A 12720-nucleotide genomic window follows, 5' to 3' on the forward strand; every position below is an offset into this window, starting at 1 on the left:
GCCTCCGCGCCTACCTCTCTTTATTGGGACTAATGCTATATAGTGTGGCTGTGAGGCTCAGATGAGGTGGGATTGTGCAAGTCAGAGTGGATTTTACCAAAATGACAGAGGCAGTATGCCAAATCTGCAAAATGATGATGATTACGCCTACCTAAACTACTTCTTACGAGGCATAAATAAGAGAATATATATTTACTTTTCTCATTTGCTCAATAATATTATTGATGTTTCCTAGAGGCTAGGCTCTGTGCTAGCTGGACGGTCATGAGAAAGTCAAAGAATGAGATTCCGGAGGCTTTGTGTGAAAAGTCCCCTGTACAGTAGACGGCGTCACAAAAGAAAGGCACTGGTACTTTCCTCAAACTTCTTCACCTCTTTCAATCTGGAGTCCTCACAGTTACACTAAAACATCCCCTACAATAAATGTTATACTCGGAGGCCTTCATTTAAACTATATCACAGGGCAGTCATCACAATGAATGGTGTGGAAACACAATGTGGCAAGAAAATATCCGTGCAATAGTTGGTTAACTGAAACAAGGTATACATTTGTACAACATTATCTGTGGTATGTATATATGAATCTGAGAGAATATACATTAAAATATTTACAATGGCTCTCTCTAGGTGGTGAGACTGATGGTTTTAATGTTCATTTCTTGCTCATATGTAATTTTTACTTTTTTCTACAAAAATTACATATGCAATTTTTTTTTATTACATGGGCAGGCATTTGGAAGCGAACCTGGGTCTCCGGCATGGCAGGCGAGAACTCTGCCACTGAGCCACCATTGCCCACCCCATATGCAATTTTTTGAGGTAAAAAATGAAATATTTTCATTTAGCTATTTCTTTTATAGACACATATATTTGGATCTGGAAGGGATCTGAGAGGTCACATGGTTTCATAAATGAAGACAGAGGCCCAGTGAGATGCCGTAACTAATAAGTTGGCCCTCTTTCTTTAAATTTAGTGTTATCTTTCCTCTCTTTCCAAATATGTTTACAGAGCTTCTGATTATGTCTAAACCTACATGCTCTGTGATCAGAGTCTTGCTTTTAACTATCTTTCTCTGAGTGTCTAGAGTAGCCCTGTCCAAAGGAAATATAATACAAGCCACAAAGACTGACCACGTAGATAATTTTAATTTGGGGGGGCATATATATTTTTTTAAAAAGTAAAGAGCAATATGAAAAGAATTTTAATAATGTTTTATTTATCCCAATATATCCTAAATACTATCATTTAAACATGTGATCAATATTAAAATTATTACTGATGTATTTTATACTCTTCTATTCATATTGAGTCTTCAATATCCAGTGAACATTTCACACAGACAGCACATCTCAGTGCAAACCGGCCACATTTCAAGTGTTGTCCCTGGCAGCTGCCACATTGGATGGAACAAGTCCAGACGGATCCACACAACTTGCCAAAGTTTACAGGGCAGGGAGGAGTATAAAATTATGCCTGGAACTCCCAAGTGGATTTCAATCTTATTGGCAAAACTCACCACGTGGAACTGGATGAAAAGAATGGACATTCGCTATCTGGATGACATTATTAAATATATGTGATTATTTTCATGTTATAATGTGGCACTCCCAAAAGCCCTGTGAGATGAGTATGAGTATCCCCACTTTACAAATGAGGAAAATGAAACTCAGACCGTGTCAGTGGCTGGCCAGAGGCTACCCAGGAAGCGAGTGGAGGGGCCAGAGTTCAAAGCCTGATCTGTCTGATGCCAAAGCTCAGGGGCTTCCTTCCCTACCCCCAAATGATCCCCATTATCCAACCACGCAGATGTCCTGTGTGTCTGGTGGGAGGCGAGCAGGCAGCCAAGAGCCTGGTGTGATAAGTTTGCTCAGGCTGATGTGAAAATATGGGGGTGGGTGGGGTGGGTGCTAACTCCAGCTGGGCCAGGGATGGCTTCCTGGAGTGCTGAGAGTGAGGTCGCCCCAATGGAGAGGCCGACTCAGGTGGCTGCTGAGGGGAGGGGTTACACGTGGCCTTTGGGGTACAGCAAATGGTCCCGAATGGCTAGAGGAGGGTCCAGGATGAGCTGCAGGGTGAGCTCGCCTGCCCGAGGGCCGTGGGATTTTAAGCAGGGGATTGCTAGGAAGGGGCTTCTTATTTCGATGGATACATACCTGGATGCTGAGTGGAGGGCAAATAAGTGACCCTGTTCAGGAACCACCCCACTTGCCCATTCCCTTACAAATCTGAGTTATAAGTTTAACCAAATGTCCTATCTCTCCCCTCTATCCCACCGCCCCAGGAGCTCAGCACCTGTCTTGGTCAACAGAACTGCAGCAAGAGCCCTGCTGGTGCTGGACATTTTCACCACCGAACTTGGAGTCAGACAAGTGTAAACTGAAGTTCTGGCTTTGCCATTTGCTAGCCATGTGACCTCAGGAAAGGCTCAATTTCTGCATCTGTGAAGGAAGAATAATACAGGGATCAAGCTGATGAGCTGTTGTGAGGATTAAATGGAACAATGGCTGCTCAGTGCCTGGTCAGTGCTTACTAAACGCTGCCCGTTGTTGTTACTGTTACCCTAACAGTCCTCTGGAGGAGTTTCCAGGAAGACGTGTGGATGGTGGCCCGTGGACTCTGAATTATCATCCACGTCTCTTCCTGTGTCAAATGCACTTCAACCCATGGCTGACGGCTCCATAATGCATTTCTTTATCCACTATAAAATCATTTTAATGTTACATGCCAGGCACTGGAGAGGGAAATAGATGTTTCTCCCCTAGGAGAGTTTATAGACTAGGGAGGGAGACAGATGTTGATCAAGTAATACAAAAAATATATGCAATTACCACTGTGACAAATGCTTTAGAGTCCATGTTACGGTCCAGGAAGTGAAGGAAGATTTTGCTTGGGGAAGTGATGTTTGAGCTGAGACTTGAAGCTCAAAAAGGCCCTATCCAATGAAGGAGAGGGAATAGTGTTCCCAGTAGGGTAGGAAGCCTGTGCAAAGGCCCTGTGGCTGGAGGGAGCATACTGCACAGGAGGAACTGAAGGAAGGTAGGTGTGGCTAGAGAGAATTGCTGCAGGACGTGTGTTTAAAGCCGGGGAGGCAAGGGATACAACATGGGGTCTTCGAAGCCACTGTGAAGTCTTTATCCTTAAAGAGGTGGGAAGCTATTGAGTATTATTTTGGGGGCGAGGGGGTGGTACGTGGTCCGGGAATTGAACCCAGGTCTTCCGCATGGAAGGTGAGCATTCTACCACTGAACCACCCGTGCACCCTGCTATAGAGTATTTTAAGCAGCGGATGGCATGATAAGATATTTCTGTTTATTTGTTTTAAGTTTGCTTTGGTTGCTATCCTCAGGGAAAGAAGAGTTTCAGAGCTGTGCAGGCAGGAGGTGGGAGTGGATTGTGCTGCAGCATTCAGGGGGAGCTATGAGATGGAAGGATTTGAGAGCCATGTACAAAGGGGGAGAAATGGGTGGACTTTGGGGATGGATTGTCTGTAGAGTGAAGAGAGCTATTAGCTATTAATATTTCTTTATAAACATCCCAATAGGACAGAACATGGTGTCATGACAGGATTGCAGTGACAGAGTAATCCCATCTGTTCTTCCACCGAATGCCTCACTCTCGGTTCTTTTGACCCCAAGCCTATCTAGTTGAGAAACACAATCAAGTGTTCCAGAAGCGTGGAATTGGGTCCAATGGCACAGGATAGCTCTAGCTCAGTAGACAGAGAATTCTATGGCCCAGATCTGTTCAGCGTCTGCATCATCCATTAAGCTGCATACTTCTCCACAGTGGAGCGCATGTCATATCGCCAACAGGTAGCAAAATGTTAGGCTCACAGGAGGAGTTTCATAAATATTTGCTAAATGTTATTGAATCGGATAGTTTCTGAGGTGTGACTAATTTCATCCAAAGGACATTATTCCTTGCCACTAAGTGCATCATAGAGGCATATTACAGAACCCAGCTAATTCAGAGGAAAACGAGATGGAAGGTGGAGGGCTTAGGGAGAGGATGCTGTGTTTGTTGAATGACACAAGGTAGGGATGGGGGAAAGCAGTCTTACTCAGAAAAAGTCAGAAATGAAGCGGATTTTAGGGCTGCTCTCATCCCTCCCATTTGACCAGCAAGGACACTGACTCAGGCAAGAGGCAGAGATTATCCTGCTCTAGTGGTGCTTTTCCTGCTAACCTGTTGTCATGTGCTTCTGCTTTCTCTGTCTTCCTTAATATCACCTAATATAGAATCAAAATATATCTTTTGTACTTCTTGAATAAATCATCATATCCTCTTCTCTATTCTCAATTTGGTGAGTTGAGCATTTTCTTTGCACTCCTCCCATCCCGTCTTTAGCGTTCAGAACATACACTGCTAACACAGGTGTGCAATTTGGCAGCTGATACCCTCAGATGCAATTATTCTGCTTCTGAGGGAACCTGTTCTAAGGAGAGTCCAAGATTTACACAGAGATGTCTCCATGAAGCAGCTCACCATGTAAATAGAAATAAGCTTTTGTACAAGAAATGAATTTTGTCTTACTTTTCAAACAATTTTACTGAATTATAATTGACATAAAGTATATATATTTAAAATGTGCAATTTTGTAAGTTTTGACACACATGTTGTACCAGTCTGAAACTGTCATGCACCCTGGAAAAGACATGTCCTTTAATTCTTATTCGATATTGCTGGGTGGAATCGTTTTTATTGTTTCCATGGAGATATGACCCACCTAATTGTGGGTGGCAACTTTTGATTAGATGGTTTCCAGGGAGATGTGTCTCCACTCATTCAAGGTGGGGTTGCTTACTGGAGCCCTTTAAGAGAGAAGAAGGGCTTTTGGAAGAAGCTTTAATGCCAACAGCACCTTTGGAGGTGCAGAAAGGAAATGCCTCTGAGGAAGTCTTATAAAATGAGGAGAGAAAGCTAACAGGTGTTACATGTGCCTTCCCAATGGGAAGAGGTGTTCTGGACTCATCGGCCTTTCTTGAATCAAGGTATATTTCCCTGAATGCCTTAGTTTGGACATTTAAACGGCCTTAGCACTGTAGACTTGTGACCTAATAAATTCCTTTTTTAAAAGCATTCTGTTTCTGGTGTATTGCATTCTGGCAGCCTTAATAAACTAAAACAGATTTTAGTTCCAGAGAAGTGGGTGCTGCAGTTTGCAAATATCAAACATGTTGGAATGGCTTTTTAAATGGATAAGGGGAAGATTTTGGAAAAGTTGTGAGGAGCTTAATAGAGAAGGCCTAGGATGCTTTGAAGAGACTGTTGGTAGAAATGTGGACTCTAAAGATACTTCTGATAAGGTCTTAGGCAGAAATAATGCACATATTATTGCAAACTGGAAGGTAGGTGATCCTTGTTATGAGGTGGCAAAGGATCTGGCAAAATTGATCACTGGTTTTGAATGGAAGGTAGATTTTTAAAAGTCATGGACTTGGATATTTAGCTGAAGAGATTTCCAAATTAAATGTGGAAAGTGTGGCCTGGTTTCTACTGGAAGCTTATAGTGAAATGTGATAGGACAGAGGTAAGAGCTGAACTTTTGAGTATAAAGAAACCAGAAATTGATGGTCTGGAAGATTCTGGGCTTCCAGAAAATGCAACCCCATTGAATAGGGCCCCATGGGAGGATTTATTCAAACATGGAACCAGCTACCATTTCAGGAAAAGTCAGGACTTGAGATGGAGTCATCCAGGAAGGATTTGAGGAAAGGCCTATCATCCAATGGTTATGATCCAAGCATATTGCATAGAAAACCAACAAGTGGGTTGTGGGATCGGTATGAATGGACCGACTGCCAGTCTGGACTAAAAGGGAAAGAAAAGAGACAAACTGAGGGAAAAATAACTTCAGAGGCAGCACCATGGAAACTAAGGTCTGAAACCAAGACATCTCAGGCCAGGAGAGTGGACCCACCCAAATACCAAGGCAGAGGGTGGGCCTTCTACTTGAATGTTCCAGAAGAGTTTTGGTGCCTCAGGCCTTAGAGGGAGTGGAACCCATTCCTTGGGGATTAGAGAGAGCCTGGCTGCCACCCAGGGGTTGGAGGGGTTGAGTGTGTGCCCTGGAGAGGACAGAGCGCTAGTCTAGGTCCTGAGGATAAATGACTCCCAGGCTGAAATCTAATGGAATTTGCCCTGCAGGTTTTCAGAACTGTTTAGGTGCAGCAACCCCTGTGTTCCTTTTAATTTCTACCTATGGAAATGGACACTTGCATTCTATGACTGTCCGTCCCTTATATGTCGGCAGTAGATAACTTGTTCTGAGTTTTACAGCTCCACAGCTGGAGGAGAATTTTGCCTTAGGACAGACTATGCCTGTTGCTGACTTTGTTGAGATTTTGTACTGTTTCTGACTTTGTATTGCATTTGTATTTTTATTGAAATGGTTTAAGGCTCTATAATATTGTGATGGAATGAATGTATTTTGCATTTGGAAAGAACATGTCTTTTTGGGGTCCAAAGGGTGGAATGTGCCAGTTTAAAAGTCATGTACCCCAGAAAAGCCATGTCCTTTAATCCTCATTCAATATAGCTAGCTCAGTGGGATCTTTTTCATTGTTTCCATGGACACTTAACCCACCCAACTGTGGGTGGGAACTTTTTATTAGTTGGTTTCCATGGACATGTGTCTCCACCCATTCAAAGTAGGGTTGCTTACTGGAGCCCTTTAAGAGGGAACCATTTTGGAAAAAGCTTTAGTGCTGACAGAGCCCACACAGCCAGAGAACTTTGGAGATGCTGAAGGAAGATGCCCCTGTAGAAGCCTTATGAAATGAGGAGAGAAAGCTAGCAGATGTTACCATGTGCCTTCCCAGCTGAGAGAGAAACCCCAAACTTCATCAGCCCTTTCTTTGGAGTTAAGGTACCCTTCCCTGGATGCCTTAGTTTGGACATTTACATGGCCTCAAGTTACTATACAACTGTAACTTAATGAGTTCCCTTTTTAAAAGCCATTCCATTTCTAATATATTGCATTCTGGCAGCTTAACAGGCTAAAACATATGTCTACTTGTCATCATGGTGATATCATCTTGAAACTTGTTCTTTTCTACATTATAATGTGGCACAAGTATTTTCTCAAGTTTGAAATATTATTTTAGATGTTATTTAAATGACTGTATCTCACATATGGTGGGTAATTTATAATGCCAAAAAAATGAAAGATTATCAAAACATCTAACAACAGGATTAGTTTAGTGAATTGTGCTTTGTTCCTAACATGAAATATCATGCAACCAGCAGCCTTTGAAAATCATTTTGTAGAATATGTATTGATTTTGGAAAGTGTTCAAAATAGATTTCTAAGTTAAAAAAAAGCCATATGTACATGGGTGTGTATGTGTGTAGAAAAACACTGGGAAAAGAAAAAGTTGAAATTCTAACTGTGGAGGGCCAGGAGCAATTAATCAGGCCCAAGCAGGAGCAATCAGTCAGGCCCAAGCAGGGAAAGTCCCCACCCCATTGGGGCGGAATGTCCCCGAGAGTTAAACAATAACCAATGCTATGAAACTGTGGGAACGGGATGGGTTTTGGCAACGGCTAACAGCATTCTTCTGCTTCTATGAATCGCTTGCTTGCTAGCAACTGCAAAAAAGCCACAGCACGATTTTAGCCTTTATAAGCTCACCTTGAAAACCTCTGGGGGCTGCTCTCTGAATCCTCTTTCTTGGAGGTTTCTGAGGCAGTTGCCAGCCGGCTAATAAAGACTCCAAACTGGCTTGCAGTTTTGAATTGTGTGGTCTCTCTTTCGGTGCACCCCACAACACTAACTGTTTATCTCTAGGTGGTGATATTATAGGTGATATTTTCTCTGTTTCTGTGTTTTATGTAAAGAAAAACTATCATGATTAATGTTAAAAAATAATAATTTTTTCTGAAAACTGGAAGCAACCTAAATGCCCAAAGGGGAATTTTACATTCATATGAGGAGATATAAGTAGTCATTTCAAGTAATGTTTTAAAAAACTATTCCATAATATGAGACAATGCTCATGCTATATTTACTGGAAGAAACAGTCTATAAAATAATATAACTTAATTTTTTAAAAAGGACGTTGAGAAAAAGAATATTGTTCTAGATTGCAAGCTGCTGGAATGCAGTATACCAGAAAGGCTTTTAAAAGGAGGAATTTATTAAGTTGCAGGTTTACAGTTTTATGGCCATGAAGATGTCCCAATTAAAGCAAACCTATAAAAAATGTTCAAACTAAGGCACCAACAAGTGGTTACCTTCACTCAAGAAAGGCCAATGAATTTCAGAGTTTGTCCCTCAACTATAAAGGCCCACGGTGAATGTGGCGACGTCTGCTAGCTTTCTCCCCAGGCTTCTCGTTTCATGAAGATCCCCAGGGGCATTTTCCTTCATCTCTAAAGATCTCTGGCTGCGTGGGCCCTCGTGGTTCTCATCACTGTCAAGCTTTCTATGAAGAGGTTCCTCTTTCAAAGGATTCCAGTAAGCTGAATGTGCTGGTTTGAAAGGATTATGTGCTCTAGAAAAGCCAGGTTTTAATCCTGATCCAATCTTGCGGCAGCAACCTTTTCTTTTAAACTCTATTCAATACTGTAAATTGGAAACTTGATTAGATTATCTCCATGACTCACCCAGATGTAGGTATTAACCTTGGATTAGCGGTAGATTCCAGGTAGGTCTTGATTCGTTTACTGGAATCCTTTAAAAGAGGAAGCATTTTGGAGAGTCCCTGTTTTTAGAACGATGACAGCGCCATGAAGCACAGAACCCACGCAGCCAGAGACCTTTGGAGATGAAGGAATACAACCCCAGGGGAGCTCATGAAACAAGAAGCCTGGAGAGAAAGCGAGCAGACGTCACCATGTTTGCCATGTGCCTTTCCAGTTGAGACAGAAACCCTGAACTTCACTGGCCTTTCTTGAGTGAAGGTAACCTCTTGTTGGTGCCTTAATTGATTAACATTTTTATAGGCTTGCTTTAATTGGGATATTTTCATGGCCATAGAACTGTAAACCTGCAACTTAATAAATTCCCCCTTTTAAAAGCTGTGCCATTTCTGGTATATCGTGTTCTGGCAGCTAGCAAACTAGAACACTTATCAGAGACCCACCTGGAAAGGGTGGAGTCACAGCTCCCTCTAATTAAAGGTTAACACCCACAATTGGGTGAGTCTCATCTCTGTGGAGATAATCTAATCAAGTTTCCAACCTACAGTGCTGAATAGGGATTAAAAGAAATGGTTGCTCCCATAAGATTGGATCAGGATTAAGACATGCCTTTTCCAGGGCACATAATCCTTTCAAATCAGCATGACTATCGACAATTATACAAAACTATCTCTTGACTGTGGGATTACAGGTGATTTGTATGTACTTTTTTTAAAAAAATTTTTTATTGACAAATCTTCACACACAGACAGTACTGGTGTACAGTCAATGGCTTACAATATCATCACATAGTTGTGTATTCATCACCATGATCATTTTTAGAACATGTGTATCACTCCAGAAAAAGAAATAAAAAGAGAAAGGAAAACTTCATACATCCCATACCCCTTACCCCTCCCTCTCATTGACCACTAGTATTTCAATTTACCCACTTTGTTTTACCCTATATCCTCCCCATTAGTTATTTTTTTATCCATGTTGTTTTACTCATCTGTCTATACCCTAGATAGAAGGAGCATCAGACACAAGGTTTTCACAATCACACAGTCACATTATAAAAGTTATATTGTTATACAATCGTCTTCAAGAATCAAGGCATCTGGAACACAGCTCAACAGTTTCAGGTACATCCCTCCACCCACTCCAATATGCCATAAACTAAAAAGGGATATCTGTATAATACATAAGAATAATGTCCAGGCTAACCTTTCAATTCTGTTTGAAATCTCTCAGTCACCAAGACTTTATTTTGTCTCATTTCTCTCTTCCCACTTTTGGTCAAGAAGGCTTTCTCAATCCTGTGATGCTGGGCCCAGGCTCATCCCTGGAAATCAAGTCCCACATTGCCAGGGAGATTTACACCCCTGAGAATCATGTCTCACATGACATAGGGGGGAGGGTAAGGGCAGTGAGTTGGCTTAGAGAGAGAGAGAGAGAGAGAGGCACATCTGAATAACAAAAAGACGCTCTCTGGGTGTGACTCTGAGGCCTAATTTTAAGTAGGCTTAGCCTATCCTTTGCAGAAATAAGTTTCATAGAGGCGAACTCCAAGATTAAGGACTCAGTTTGTTGATTTGGCTGTCCCCACTGCTTGTGAAAAATCAGAAATTCTCCATATGGGGAAGTTGAATATTTCCTCCTTTCCACCCAGTCCCCCAAGGGAACTTTGCAAATGGTTCTTTATTCACTGCCCAAATTATTCTGGGATTGTATCTACCTCTTAATAGTTTTCTGTATTTTCCAGATTTTCAATAGTGAATATGAATAGCAAACATAATAAGAGTTATTAAAAAGTTAGTTTATAAAATTATATGTTCATAGAGAGGGCCACAGTGGCTCAGCAGGCAGAGTTCTCACCTGCCATGCTGGAGACCCAGGTTCAATTCCCAGTGCCTGCCCATGCAAAAAAAAAAATATATATATATGTTCATTGTGTTCAGGTTGTGAGACAATGGTTAATTTTAATTTTATTCCATAATTTTCTATATTACATTTTTTTCTCAAAACTAAAAATTATTTTAAATAGGGTTAATTACCACAACGCAAAATCTCAAGATTGGTGTTGGGGATCGAATCATGTCCCCCACAAAAGGCATGTTCAGGTCCCAACCCCTGGTCCTGCAGATGAGAACCCATTTATAAATGGGACCTTTGAAGATGTTATTAAAGGTGAGCCTCCACTGAATGAGGGTGGGCCTGAATCCGATATCAGTCCTTACAAGCAAAGGAAATTGGATATAAGAAAAGCCACAGGAAGCAGCCAGAAGCTGGAAGTCAGTGGAACCCGGCAGAGGAGGGAGAAGCAGGAGAGGCCACCATGCTTGTGGCCATATGCAGAGAAGCCCGGGTCCGAGGATCACCAGCAGCCAGCCCCAGGACACCAGTATTTGGGGAGAAAGCATCACTTTGCTGATGCCTCACTTTTGGACTTCTTCAGCCTCAAAAAAAGCCAACAAATTCCCAGTGTTCAAGCCAACCCACTGCATGGTATTTGTTTTAACAGCTGGGAAACTAATATGACCACAGAGACACTAATGATAACATACCTAGGGATTGTTGAGTACACAGTGCCTGGCTCAGTGCTCTCATTGGACCCTCAAAGTGACATATGAAGAAGGGAAGCCAGTCGTGCCCCTGCTGAGAAGGTGCTGTCCTCCTCTTCTAAGTGGTTCCGCTCAGAGCCAGATTGTACGACCGTCTTTAGTGATGACTGCATGTCTTCGCAGGACGTAGGGATGTGTTCCCTGAAGGGGGGTGGGCTCCTTTCTTTCTGTGCTTCCTCAGTATCTCAGACTCCTGATCTTTCAGCCCTTTTTTCTCTCCACATCTACAGCTGACGACCCGCACACGCTGCTCCTCAAAGTCATCTAATAAGTAAGCAAATAATATTTTCACAGAATGCTGTCGTTTTCTGTGAGCTTTAGGATCTGCAGTATCGCACCACTCTGTTATTGTCCCAGTCCTCAGGTGAGGAAACAGAGGCAAACTTCCTGTCCCCTCACCTCCCTCTCCTGGTTTCTCCTCGACACTTGGCAGTCTGGCTCTTGACCGTGACCGCCCTGGAACAAATCCCACTAAGGTGGTTGGATCTCATGGGCTCCCTCTCCTCCTGATAAGCTTCTGATCTGCAGCATTTGACAGGGCTGTTTTCCATTCTCTCCTGGAAATCGTCTCCTCACCTGATGTCCCTAATACCCTTTCTCCTGGGTTTCTTCCTCCTTCTAGGGAATTTTTTGTGGCTTTTCCTCCTTCTGACTGAGGAGCTCATTCCGATTCCTCGGACCGTTGCAAGACCTTCCTGACAGGTCCCTACCTCTGAACCTCCCAGTGCAATCAAGGTGATCTGTCCCACAGGGAAAGATGGTCCTGCTCCAGAGATGGTAAGTATGGCCTGAACTGCCACCATAAAGTCCAAGCCCCCTAGTTAGATTTCGAGCAATCCTTGTAACCTAACCCTTGGTGACCTCATACCTCATCTTCACCCTCACCCCTTTACAGTCCAGAAAATACAGAACCATTTGAAGTTCCAGGCTGCCTCACACCCCAGTATCTCTAGCACAGACACATTGTTCACCCTTCCTCGGCTTGTCCACCAGGACAAAGCTTACGATTCTTTCCTGCTCGGCTAAATTGCTGCCTTTTCTGTGAAGTGGCCCTGATTCTTTTAGAAAACATTCCCTGTGGTCTGTCTATTCTAGAATTTGTTGTCATAATAGTTTGTGTGTCTTCTCCCAACTAAAGGGTAACCTCCTGAGACGGGGATCTGGCTTGCCCTCTTTGTGTCTTAAAGCTTAGTATAATACCTTATAGTTGGGCAATAAACAGGTGCTAAGTAGCTCTAGGAAAGAGATCCATGTCTTTGATTGAGAGCTCAAAGTCAGTGAGGGGTAGAGCTAGGACTGGAACTTAGGTTTTGAAAAGTCCCATCCCTTTCCCATAGCTTCTGTGAAAGGTCAACATCTGGACCCCCACCTAGGCTGACAAAGATGCTGAGAGGAGATGGGTGCCGTGGCTGCTTCTTATCCATCTGAGGAGCAGAAAGAAAACTAAGTGAGTGCTATAAATCCTGGAATGGG

The 12720-nt window shown here is 42.7% G+C and overlaps 1 long non-coding RNA gene across 1 annotated transcript; it reads right to left on the bottom strand.

Annotated features, from left to right (window-relative positions):
* Positions 1–1227: 1227 nt before the first annotated feature.
* LOC143690789 (uncharacterized) lies at positions 1228–12304 on the bottom strand. The gene is made up of 4 exons (XR_013179182.1): positions 12253–12304; positions 11191–11511; positions 2294–2439; positions 1228–1526 (listed from the first exon to the last, which is right to left on the bottom strand). It is a non-coding gene; the product is annotated as an uncharacterized LOC143690789 (long non-coding RNA).
* Between the last annotated feature and the right edge of the window lie 416 nt (positions 12305–12720).

Source organism: Tamandua tetradactyla, chromosome 7, assembly GCF_023851605.1.
Source record: "Tamandua tetradactyla isolate mTamTet1 chromosome 7, mTamTet1.pri, whole genome shotgun sequence".
Classification (NCBI taxonomy): domain Eukaryota; kingdom Metazoa; phylum Chordata; class Mammalia; order Pilosa; family Myrmecophagidae; genus Tamandua; species Tamandua tetradactyla.